The sequence below is a fragment of the Miscanthus floridulus genome, unplaced genomic scaffold (assembly GCF_019320115.1).
Source record: "Miscanthus floridulus cultivar M001 unplaced genomic scaffold, ASM1932011v1 fs_702_2, whole genome shotgun sequence".
NCBI classification, from domain to species: domain Eukaryota; kingdom Viridiplantae; phylum Streptophyta; class Magnoliopsida; order Poales; family Poaceae; genus Miscanthus; species Miscanthus floridulus.
Genome location: NW_027097136.1, coordinates 134,171 through 147,176, shown reverse-complemented (window position 1 = coordinate 147,176; position 13,006 = coordinate 134,171). Strand labels below are relative to the sequence as shown.

Below are 13,006 nucleotides of genomic sequence, written 5' to 3'. Positions count from 1 at the left end.
AGTAGGGGAGGTGCTCCGTGCTCGGGGCCGTCTCGAGAAATTTGGGGCCGGAGCGACGATAAATCGGGGCCCTAAAGTTTATACAAGTTGTATGGCTAATAAAATTAAATCATAGCTTCAATGAAATATATGACTTTAACATGTATTATAGACATACTTTCACTTAAATATATAACTTTAATATGTATTCTTTTGTACCATATGTAGAAATACAGTAAAAATATTACTAACCTCAAGAATCATATTTTCTATTTCTAGTAGACATGATGTGGATTGAATTAATTTAAATAAATTCATAGAGTGTATATATATATTAAGTCAAGTCCCATGCCTAAATGTCTAATGTCTTCAGCCCTTCACCCTAATCAGAACAAAAGAAAACACAAACAAATCAAATCAGCCGACAACAGCATTAGTAAATTATTAAATTAAAAATTTGCTAGCACGCCAGGACACTATAGGTCTAATTAACTTACCTGTTCTAGCCGGTCCAGGCACATATTCAGAGTCACAAGCAGGCTAAGATCAGAAGGCACTAGGCAGGAAGAGGACACTCGGCAGACGGGGTCGACGCTCAGTTCTTGCGATATTGCGGCAGATGAATCATTGAGTGTAATGCTTTGGCTTGTGGGGCGCGGTGGCAGATGAATCGTCAACCAGTCAGGCACACGGCAGGCAGCAACGCGCCATGAAGCCGCACGCGAGTAGGGAAAGGGGCGCCGGGCAGGGGCGACCGAGCGACGGAGTCACGGAGATGTATTCTAGGGCTTCGTTCATGGGCTGCCAGAAACTTTTGCTGTATTGGGCCTTCGAGTGACTCTTCCAAGATACGTATAAACCTGTGTATTAGTGTATATTATACATACTAATTTTTTTCTCCCAAATCATGGGTATGCCAAGGCATACAGGGGTATACCCCTGCCGCCGCCCATGGGCAGACCCACCCATAGGGCGAGGCGGGGCGGCCGCCCTGCCTCACCTCGGGCGGGACCCCAACCCCCGGAGACGGAATTGGCAAGCGCGACCGGCAACCAACCCCCGGGCGACTGCGAGGCTGTTGTGAATCCAAGGTTGAAGACGACTGTCGAGTGGAGTTTCTGCGGGCTGCTGCTGCCTTTGGTAAAGTCGTGGGCCTTTTTGGACTGGGCCATCTGCACTAGCCCATCGAGACGAGAGGCAACAGTCGCAGGCACACGATAGCCACTGGCCCATCAAGAGGAGAGACGACGGCGGCAGCGCTCCCGGTTCTGGCTTTCCGGCCTCCGCTCCTGGCCGGGCGATCCTGCGCGGCAGCAGCGCCCAGCCCCAACAGCCCGCACCCCCTCAGCCTGCGCAGCAGGCCAGCAGCCGGCAGGCATGTAGCCGCAAGCCCGCAACTGCGCCCGGTGGCCTTCGCGTCTCCATCATGCCTTGGTGCGGCTGTGTGCAAAGAAGCATGGGCACAGGCAGCAGAAGCTTCATCCGTTGCAAAGAAGCTTATTTAAAGAATGGATTGCTCATTAGTCAATTCCATAATTTAGTATATTTAAAGAGCTTATATAGTACCAATCCGTAGAGTGGCTTGGCCCCTAGTACATGTTAAAGTGTGACTGCTATATATAAATCTTGGTGATTAAAGGCTATCCTTTTGTGGTTTTCATATATGGGAAGTAATAATTTTGAATCCTTGTCTTTATCATCCATTTGTGGAATTCCTAGTTAGGATAGAATTCTTACGTGACACCCATACAAATATGATATACATCTGTGGTTCAACTGAAATATAGAGTAAATTAGGTTGTGTTTCGTAGGGTGAAATTTGGGAATTTAGCTACTGTAGCACTTTCGTTTTTATTTGGCAATTAGTGTTCAATCATGGACTAATTAGGCTCAAAACGTTCGTCTCGCGATTTCCAACCAAACTGTGTAATTAGTTTCTTTTTCGTCTACATTTAATGCTCCATAAACGTATCGTAAGATTCGATATAATGACTACTGTAACACTTTTTTGGAAAACTTTTTGGAACTAACGGGCCTGGTTGTCGACCTGTCGTTGGTTCGGTGAAAAATATCTCCTCGCCCTCTCTTCCCCGTTCCCACTCGGCTCTCCCCACTCCAGCTCTCCTCTCTCTTCCGATGCGGCGGTACAGCCGCGCACTGGCGCGGGCGCGGGGTGTGGGCGCCCACGGTGCTGCGCCGCGGGTGCCGGCGACCCGGGCGAGGGCAGCCCCCGGCACGGCAGCGCCCCCGCGCGGGTGGGCCCCGGCGATGGGTGCGAGCGCGGCGCTGGGCGCGGGCGCGAGCGAGCAGCCCGGCCGCCGCCGCCACCGCCCCGGCTGGCCACGGGAGGCCCAGTCGCTGCGCAGGTTAAGGTGCGCTCTCTCTCTCTCTCTTGCTCCCCCTAGGCTTGCCTACTCAGTCTTCCTTGCTGGCGGAGGCCCATACCGGCGGATCTGGCGGATCCGGTGCCTCCATAGCTAGATCCTTCCCTCCTCCCATTGGATCTGCGCAGAGCACCAGGCAGGAAGCCGGCGGAGGCTGAGGACGGTGGTGGCATGGTGGAGGACTGGGGACCAGTGACGGCGCTGGCCACTACCTCCTGCGCATCTGCTCCTCGTGCTGACTCTGTGGTCACTCCGGATGACTGGTGCATGCATCGGCTTTGTTCTTCTCCTACTCTCCTCCCCACGGCATCTGTACCTGTTGCTTCCCCCATGTGCCACTCCGTGCCTCCCCGAGATGTGTTCTTGGCGCAGCTTTTGGCTGTAGCGTGGCCACCGAAAGGTGAGGTGTGTGCTGTGCGTTAGTTCATGGTGTTTGGATATAACAGGGTCTGTTCTTGTGATTTACTTCCAGTGTGGCGTCTCCTCTTCATCTTCAAGTTGCGGTCCTTTTAGATTCCCTTCCATGTCCCTCAAATAGAAGCCGTTCCCATCGTGTCCACCGTGTCCTCGCCTTATCCTGCTAGGCCTCCTCTTCCCAACTCCTCCATTCTTCTTGTTTCCTCTAAGGTTTATTGGTTCCTACTGCTCTCTTCCATTTCCATGTCAATGAGGACCAAACAAATGGTCGATTCTTATACATTGACTAACTGCAAGTGTGTGGATGCTTTGTTTGTTGGTCAGCACAGTCATCAACATGCTTTGGTGGTGAGCTCGTTTGTAATGTGTGAGGGGGTGGCAGGACTGGACTGACAGAGTTGGAAGTATGTGGAGCAGGTAGCTGGAACAAGGTATATAGTTTAGCAGGTGGAATTCCCCGATTCTTACTACTTTATAGTTACTATATTTATCTGCCAGAAAGCTGTTGAAGGAAGGGTGTTTGCAGCTTTAGTCTAGTGACGTAGCAGTAAGAATTCCCAATAAGCTTTAATATGCTTATTGCAACTATAGGAACCAAAGATTAAAGCTTATAGGAATCAGATTTGAAGTCATATGATGGCAAAATAGCTGCAAATTTCAGCTATTCCTATATCTTTGAGTTTGATTCATGGAATTGCGGTATGTTTTACCCTGTGGCTTTGTGGAGATTGATTCAACTGTGTTTTGGCCTCCTTCCCTAATGGTAACATTATATTTTTCCTAAAAAAATGATGACCTCACCAATTTAAGGTTGCACATTGTTAGCTTTGGTGTTTGCTGCTTGGTTGTCAGCTCCCATAAACATGCAGGCCACTTATCTTTCGCTCTATTTAGATTAGATAGTGATCCCAAAGCTTAATTAAATATTTAGACTTGCTAGGAGTGTGGTGTAGGATGTTAATACCACATTTTTAGTAAATTCTCACTATCATGTAGTCTGAACACATATCTTGTGTTTTTACAGATTGCTTAGTGATATTAAGGAAGAGCAAATTCTCTCTTCTAAAAAGGACTTAGGCTGCGTTTGGTGCGGCTCTTGGTGCTCCGGCTCCTACTCCTAAGGCACTGTGCAACACTGTTTTTACTGTAGCATGCCAAAAAACAGGTAAGCTCTCACTGATGGACATGTACCTTTTCTCACAGGCTTGTTCCAAAAACTTGGGAAGATAATGCTAATATCATGTACCGCTATGTTTGTCTTATGTAGAAAACTAAAACTTTTATTTTTAAGGATCTCAGTCTATTATGTAAAAGCAGTGCACCACAAATCATAGGTCTGGTACCCTGCATGATTTCTATTTCTACAAAGGCACTTACTAATGTCAGATTACTCTACATAGGCACTTACTAATGTCAGATTACTATAAGTATGGTATGTTCATGGTTTATTGATGCCTTAAGCATGTTCTTTTTGTTACTGCATTGCTAGAATGAAGTTTGAGAACATATTTGAGCATGTTCTTTTTGTTACTGCATTGCTAGATTGAAGGTTCCCATATTTGTATGACTTTATCAGCTCCTTATTTTGTTAACTTCTCTGGTGCTCTCATCTGTCAAATTATTAGCAGTGCCATGTCATGTTTTCATAGCAGATGTGCAGGTACCAATCAAGAATCAATTCAGCATTAGATTTCCTATACTTCAAATTCGAGATTTTTTTGTTCTATAATGTGGGGTCAGATGTACATCAGGGTCAGCTTAGTTATAAATTTACATTATAGGTCTGACGGTTGGTTACTGCTGTTGTTTCCAATTTTTTTATCTTGCTTGTTGCCTGAATAGGCTTCAACATTTTATATTTGTATCATTTCATTGGTTGGTTGCAGCAAGGATTAATAAGGATAGGTAGGAAATTTTTTTATGATATATTGTCAGGTTAATACTTACAGTTATATCAAACAGTGCAGTTCTTATTATAGTTGCTGGCTTTGTGCCAAATAAAAAACATTAGTTTATATTGTTGTCTTGTCAACAATGGACAAGGATTAGCTTTACTATTCTTCGTGTGTAAACAAAGGAATTCCAAAGTCTAATTCTTTTATAGAAGCATATATCAAGTTTATTTAAGAAATATTTCCTACCTGCCAGTAAAGTTACAAAGTTAGTCTATATTGTATAACACTATAATTGATGTGTGTGCTGCGTGAAAGGGCCTGCTCCTGAGAGCGAATAGGTCTCGGGAATTGATTGATAGATTAACAGCAGTACAGGGTACAATATATAGGCAAGGATCAATAGGGTTTATGGAAACACCCAATCAACGGTGATCCTTGCCTTATCAATGTAATATATCTATCTTAACCCCTAAGGCAGCCAGCCCAACAGGCTAGGCGCCAGGCCCAAGGTCAGCCCATTAGGGTGCCTATTCTAACACGCCCCCGCAGTCGAATCGTCAGCCACTCTGCACGTTTAGACTGGACCTAAACTCCGTGAAAACTGAAGTAGGCAGCCCTTTGGTGAAGATATCTGCATATTGCGAAGAGGTGGGAACATGCAGAACACGAAGATCACCAATGGCAACTCGCTCCCGGACGAAGTGAAGATCGATCTCAATGTGCTTGGTGCGCTGATGCTGAATCGGGTTGGAGGTCATGTAGACGACACTGATGTTGTCACAATACACCAGTAGAGGAGCATGCAGCTCTAGAAGTAGCCTCTGCAACTCCGTTGGCCACCGCGCCATACTCGGCTTCAGCACTGGATCTTGACACTGTGTTCTGGCGCTTCGAGGACCAGGAAACAAGGTTGTCGCCAAAGAACACCGCATAGCCTGAGGTGGACTTGCGAGTGTTCGGACAACCAGCCCAGTTAGCGTCGGTGTAGACGACAAGATCAGTCGAAGTAGACGGTCGCAGCAGGAGACCAAGGTGAAGAGTGCCTCGAACGTAGCGAAGAATCCTCTTCAGGGCAGCAAGGTGAGGCTCACGAGGATCGTGCATGTGGAGGCAGACCTGCTGAACTGCATATGCAATGTCTGGGCGGGTGAACGTCAGGTACTGGAGATCTCTGGCAAGGCTGCGGAAGTCTATAGCATCAGACACAGGGGCCCCATCAGCTGCAGCAACCTTCGGATTGGTGTCAACTGGAGTGGAGCACGGCTTGCACTCTGTCATCCCTGCACGTTCCAGAATGTCCAGCATATACTGTTGCTGTGAGAGGAGGAGGCCATCACCACTTCGTTGAACCTGCATACCAAGGAAGTGATGCAATGCACCGAGGTCTTTCATGGCGAACTCCTGCTGAAGCGCTGACATAATCCGCCGAAGGAGACCGGGTGAGGAAGCTGTGAGGACAATGTCATCCACATAGAGCAACAGGTAGGCTGTATCTGATCCACGCTGGTAAATAAAAAGTGAGGTGTCTGACTTGGCTTCAACAAACCCAATAGACAGCAGGAATGAGGCCATCCGGCTGTACCATGCGCGAGGAGCCTGCTTCAGGCCGTATAGGGATTTCTTCAGAAGGCAGACAAAGTCCGGGTGAGCTGGATCTTCGAACCCGGACGGTTGCTGGCAATACACAACTCAGACAGATTGCCATGAAGGAAGGCATTCTTCACATCTAGCTGGTGGATGGGCCAGGTGCGAGAGAGCGCCAAGGAGAGCACCGTGCGGACAGTAGCGGGCTTCACCACAGGACTGAACGTCTCATCGAAGTCAACACCAGGCTGCTGGGTAAAGCCACGAAGAACCCAGCATGCCTTGTACCGCTCAAGGGAGCCATCGGACTGAAACTTGTGCTTGAAAATCCACTTGCCAGTGACGACGTTGGCCCGAGGAGGTCAAGGCACGAGGTCCCAAGTGTGATTCTGCAAGAGAGCACTGTGTTCTTCCATAGCCGCTCGCCAATTGGGGTCAGCGAGAGCGCTACGAAAGGTCTTTGGCACTGCAGAGAGGGGGGCGGCGTGGTAGGCGGCAGGCATCCGATAGCCGCTCTTCGACCGCGTGCCCATAGCGTGTTGGTTCATCACTGGAGTGACAGCAACGGCGCCCTTGGGCAGCGGGGCGGCCGGTGCAGGAGCAGCCGGAGCAGGCGGTGTCGGGGCGGCTGGTACAGGAGTAGCCAGCGGTCGGGGTCGACGCATGTAGTGGTTCGTGAAGGCCCGATCCGATCGGAGAGGTGGGAACCCGAGCGGGGGTCCTGCGCCTGCACGCAGGGCAGGCGGGATGTAGAGCGGGGAGGCCTCTCCAGGCGTGTTGGGCAACGCCGTGGCCGCGCGTGGCGCGGGAGAGGTGGTCCTGGTGTCCGCGCGTGGCACGGTAGGTGTCCCCAACGCCCGCAGCGCTGGTGGAATGTAGAGTGCGGGCGCCGGTGGATCATCAGCATCATCAGCAGGCAGGGGTGCCCTAGGCACAGTCGCAGTGGTACCGGCAGGGGCGCTGGAGACATCAGCGGTGCTGGGTGGTGTTCCTGCAGACAAAAACTTGTGCATCGGTCCAATAGGAGGGAGCACAGGGTCAGTGGTATCGTCATCGAGGAACTGTAGGTCTGCTGGAGCACTAGGACCATGGCGCTCAGCAAAGGGAAAGGTCGTTTCATCGAAGATGACGTGCCGGGAGACGATGACTCTATTGGAGGAGAGGTCAAGGTAGCGGTACCCTTTGTGATGAGCGGAATAGCCTAGGAAGACACATAGGACAGACCTAGGGGCGAGTTTGTGGGGTGCAGTAGCCGACATGTTTGGGTAACATTTGCATCCGAAGACTCGTAGATGATCATATGCTGGTGGCTTGCCGAACAGGGCAAGGTGCGGCGTGGAAAACTGTAGAGTCTTGGTAGGCAGTATGTTGAGCAGAACAGTGGCTGTAGAGAGGGCCTCTACCCAGTAGGACGGAGGCATGGACGCATGAAAGAGCAGTGAGCGAACAACATTATTGATGGAGCGAATAATGCGTTCAACTTTACCGTTTTGAGACGATGTGTAGGGACAGGACATGCGAAGGTGGATGCCCTGAGCGAGGAAAAACTGACGGGAGCTAGAGTTGTCAAACTCTTTCCCGTTGTCGCACTGAACAGCCTTGACTTGGGCGCCAAACTGGGTGGAGGCGTGAGCGATGAAGTGAGCAAGCGTGCTGAAAGTGTCAGATTTAAGCCACAAAGGAAACGTCCACAAATAATGAGTGCAATCATCAAGTATGACCAAGTAGTATTTATAACCAGAAATGCTGACAACTGGAGAGGTCCATAAATCACAATGTATAAGATCAAACTTGGTAGATGCACGAGAGGTGGACTCATGAAAGGGCAAAAGAACATGACGCCCTAACTGACAAGCATGACATAACTCTGAGCAATCCTGAATATGACAGGAGACACTAGACGCGAGCTTCGACAACGCCTCATGACCGGGGTGGCCAAGACGCCGATGCCACAGCGGGGAGGAAGCCTGGGCGACAAGGGAGTGTGCTGGGGGTAGGCGTAGAGGGTATAGCGGCCCAGAGCTATTGCACCTGACGATCTCGGTCCGAGATGGAAGAACCTTCACAGAACAACCAGCGGGGGTCAAACTCAACAGAACAATTATTGTCGGTAGTAAATTGGCGAACAAAGATAAGATTCTTAATAATTTGTGGCGACACAAGGACATTATTAAGATGTAAATTACGAGACAACTCTGTAGAGCCAGTGGCAGTGACAGGAAGAAGAGAGCCATTACCGACAACAATGGATGAAGGAGTAGGGTACCGCGGGAGAAGAACATGGGAAAGATAGGAGGACTGAGATGTCATATGTGAAGTAGCACCTGAGTCGAAGTACCACTCGTTGGACGTAGGAGGGGTCAGCGACGTTGTGCTGAAGGCGGAGGCGAGGGCCGTCGGGTCCCAAGAAGGGAGGCCGGCCACCAGGTTGTAATACCCGGGGGCGACCCACTGTCCAGTGCCATCAGGAGCAGGGAGGGCAGCGGCCTGCTGGTGGGCAGCAAGGGCGTGCTGCTACTGTTGGGAGAGGAAGTCCTGCTGCTGCGCTTGCTGCTGCACGTGTTGTGCCTGCTGTTGGGCCTGCTGCTGCGCCTGCAAGTGAGGAGGCACTGGAATGGGTGCCAGCGGTGGACGAGGTCCCCCTGGCCACATCTGAATGGTCCCGGTCCAGGGGTTGTAGACGCTGGGCCATGGCCGCCCGCCGGCCGGCTGCTGCTGCTGTTGTTGTGCGCCACCAGTGGGGCATGACCCCTGTCCTGGAGGGCCACCGCCGCTGTTGCCTTTGCCGCCACCGCCGCGCTTGTTGCGACGGTTGTTAGGCGGCTTGGAGTGCCCACCAGCGCCCGTGCCGGAGGACGCAGGGGCAGGGCTGGGAGTGGTGGAGGCGGCAAGCGCAGTGGCAGGTGCGTCCTTGCGGGTCTCCATGGTGAGTTCCTCGAGGATGAGGTCGTCACGAGCCTCCAGGAAGGTGGGGAACGGTTGAGCGCGACAAAGGAGCGTCCCAACGTGGCGGAAGCGCTCGTTGAGGCCGCAGATCATGTTGAGGACGAGCGTGCGGTCGGTGACGACCTCGCCAAGGGCCGTGAGATCATCGGCCATCTTTTTCAGCTTGCGACAGTAGTCGATGACGGAGAGGTCGCCCTGGACGAAGTTGCGAAACCGCGTCTCGAGGTGGATGGAGCGAGCCTCGCGGTTGCCAAGGAACTGCGACTCGACGGCGAGCCAGGCATGCCGAGCGGTGGAGCCCTGGGCGGAGATGATCTCGCCAAGGTCGTCGGTGAGCGTGGCGACGATCCAGGACTTGACGACGCAGTCCATCCGGGCCCAATCAGGAGGAATTGGGGCTGGAGGTTCCTCTCGAACGTGATCCTGGAGGGAGAACTTGCCGAGGATGAGAAGAAACTGATCACGCCAGCGGTTGAAGTTACCGGAATCGACGACGAGGATGGTGGTGACGTGGTTCCGGATGTTGATGACCGCAACAGCCTGAGCATGGAGCTGCAGAAGGGCAACGGCCTCGTGATGCAGCATGGCAGCCCAAAGATCGGGTGGCGGCGCTGAAGTGCCTCCAAGTGCGGCGCCAGAGGGTTCTGGAGCAACGGCAGCAGCAGCGGCCGCCCGCTCCTTGGCAGCGCGCGCCAGTGCCTCGCTAGCGCGCTCGGCGGCGGCGTCGCGATCCTTAGTCGCGGCTGTGGCCTCCTCCTCGGCCTGTAGGGCGCGTGCTAGGGCAGCATCACGCGCAGCCTGACGCTCGCGCTCGAGATGCTGAGCAGCGGCGGCAGCCCCGTTGGCCTTCTCCGCGGCGAGGCGTTGGGCGACGGCGTCTGCCTGGATGGTGGTAGAGGAGGCGGCCAGATCGTCCCCAGCCCCGGGGGTTGCTGGAGGGGTGGAGGGCATGGTGGCGCAGCACAGTGGGTACCGGCGTGCGGAGGGGCGCAGCGTGGCGAGGGGCCGGCGCACGTGGAGTGGGCAGCGGAAGAGGAGACCTAAACCTAGGCGGCTGATACCATGAGAGCGAATAAGTCTCGGGAATTGATTGATAGATTAACAGCAGTACAGGTTACAATATATAGGCAAGGATCAATAGGGTTTATAGAAACACCCAATCAACGGTGATCCTTGCCTTATCAATGTAATCTATCTATCTTAACCCCTAAGGCAGCCAGCCTAACAGGCTAGGCGCCAGGCCCAAGGTTAGCCCATCAGGGCGCCTATTCTAAAAGCTCCCCTAGCACGCACCATGTGTTTGTCATATTGCCTAGCCAAGGGCGTTAGACAGCTCCCCGTTCACTTCAGCATCGCAGCAATCCTGTTTGACCTCTTTAATATTCTTCCTTTGCAGTAGGTCATGGCAAATTACTGAATTACCTAATTAGACAACTGGCTCTGCTCTATATATCGTAAAGTTGTTTATTTCAGTTTTATTACTGAATTCCTATGGTGTTTATTTCAGTTTTATGTATGTTACTAAAATGTCTCTCATTCTAGACTGAAAGATGAATTACCTCTGGTCCTTCTTCAATTAAGTTTAGGCACACCAAAGAAAACTAATGTTACCTTTTTTCTTTGTTTTAATTTTGCAAGCTGGGAGCTAATAGCTAGATGGATTTTCTTCATCTTCATTGAATTGAAGGTATGGATCTACAGGCTATAAGGAAAATTTTACAAGTGACTATGATTACAGAAACATTAGCTTTTTTAGTTCTGCACTGTGGTTCAGTGATCCTCCAAGAGTTGTTTCCAGAGGAAAAAAAGTTGTTTTTAGTCTACCTGCAGAGCATTAGAGGTATAGCACCGACTGCAACTACATAGTTCTTAGACCATGCTTGCACTGACGTAGCACCTTTATTTTGGGGATTTAAACAGATTGCTCCCCAGCCCGCAGCTTTGGGTCGGATTGAAGCTGGAAACTTCATTAGTGGCCTCAAGATCAAAGGAGCCTCACTGCCTCAGAAGCTGATGCCACTCTGCCTAAGATGTGTGCCTGGTCATGTGCTTCTTTGACTTTTGCTACATGCAGCATGTTGTAGTGTGTCGCCTTAGAGACTGCCTCCTTCGTGCTCTATCCCAGGACAGTTTTACGTAAAAATATGTACAATTTGAACACCTAGCACCCCAGTGTATGACTACCTGCTGTAAGCCGTCAGTAGTATTTGAACAATCTCTGTCTCATGTGGCGTCTCAGCATCTCGCGATTGTTTTAAACATTCAGCATGACAATAGACTGAACGATGAGAATAAATACCTACTGATGGTAAGAACGGATGCCTCCTGTCCTATATTTAGTTTGTATCGGCCTATCGTCTTACATTTGACCGGTACAGTCAAGGTAGAAGCGCGCGCGCAAATGACTTGTGAGAACTATAGCAGCTCTCGTACTGCTGCCGACGCTCTAGTTCGCACGCTGGGGCTGCTGCCCTCCCGCAGCTCCAAACTGTGTGGCCAGCGTCCTGCACTGGCGGCTCTCTGCTCCTGCTGCGTTGCCACGGCCATCCTCGCTGGAGCTGGCGCTACCGGCGGCTCTCCGCTCGAGATCACACTGGCAGACTCCTGCACGGAAGCGATGCATGACAGAGAGAAACCTAGCTTGCCTGAAATGAGTGGATGGAAACAACCAGGGTGGGTTCATGGGTAGCAGATAAGATCGACAAGTTGCTGGCCCACTTAAGTTACTCTATGCTATTTTTCTTTGCTCAAATAAAGTATCTTGTTATACTAGTTGGTTAAACTAACATGAGAGGATTATAGAAATTTCCTATGGTTGCTATTCCTACAAATTTACTGTGCCCATCCAAACAACAACCACTGCAAGTTTCCTGTGTTTTCCAATCCTCAGTTTTACACGTGCGATCCTATCATATTCCTACGTTTTTCCTATTCCTGTGTTTTTCCAATCCCGTAGTGTTCCAATGGAGCCTTAGTGTTTACATATTGCGTGGCATGGAGTACTTCATCAAGAGGTATACTTTTTTTTTTATCCGAGCAACCTTTACATGTACAATACTAAGTCATATACATGAACATAGGTCACCAGCTAATCAGCTCCGAAGGCTGTAATGTATGCCGAATTCCACCGGAAAGAGGCTTGTTGCTAAACCTTTAGCTCTAATGATGCAAAAGCACACGCCTTTCTTAATTAACAACCACTAATATGCTCTTGGTAATTAAGTGAGTGCTGAACAAATATAGAAGCAGCAGTTGTTGCAAACATTAGTGATGTCTTTTGTGTAATAATTCTATTGTGGCAACTACGTAGATAAACAAAACGTATGATGGATGGTGAGTCCTAGCTTTGGGGCGTGCGCGGTTAAGCATTATTGCACAAATTTCAAACCTCATCACGGGGCTTTGTTGTACAAATATAAATGCTAAAGCAAGCCTTTGTTTTTCATTTACAGGTTGGTTCCTTTCGCTTTCCTGCAGTCAAATTTCATGAACGAAAATAAAAAAAGGTAAAGATGCGCACACACGCAAGCCCACTAGGCCGTGCCAAGAGCGACAGAGAAATAATGAGACCACACTTGCCGTAGGATTTTGATAAAACAAATTATGGTGCTAGCAAAAGCAACCACTAGTGGGCACTCTCAATGACTAGTGCGCCTTCTTTACCATTAACTGCAATTCTTGGAAGACCAAAGATACACATCTCTAAACTAGTGCGCCTGTAACCCCTGCATCATGACTAATGACGCGAGTTCTACCTGTGGAGACTTGCATGGTATCAGTCTTGGAGTAAAGCAGCACAAT

The 13,006-nt window shown here is 50.3% G+C and overlaps 1 long non-coding RNA gene across 2 annotated transcripts; it reads left to right on the top strand.

The window, feature by feature from the left end:
- Positions 1–2,103: 2,103 nt before the first annotated feature.
- LOC136532768 (uncharacterized) lies at positions 2,104–11,550 on the top strand. 2 transcript variants are annotated; one of them, XR_010778304.1, is made up of 7 exons: positions 2,369–2,763; positions 2,836–2,990; positions 3,110–3,211; positions 3,805–3,945; positions 10,844–10,892; positions 10,980–11,045; positions 11,126–11,550. It is a non-coding gene; the product is annotated as an uncharacterized lncRNA (long non-coding RNA). The 2 variants fall into 2 exon arrangements; XR_010778305.1 differs by lacking the exons at positions 2,369–2,763; positions 2,836–2,990 and adding an exon at positions 2,104–2,351.
- Positions 11,551–13,006: the final 1,456 nt, after the last annotated feature.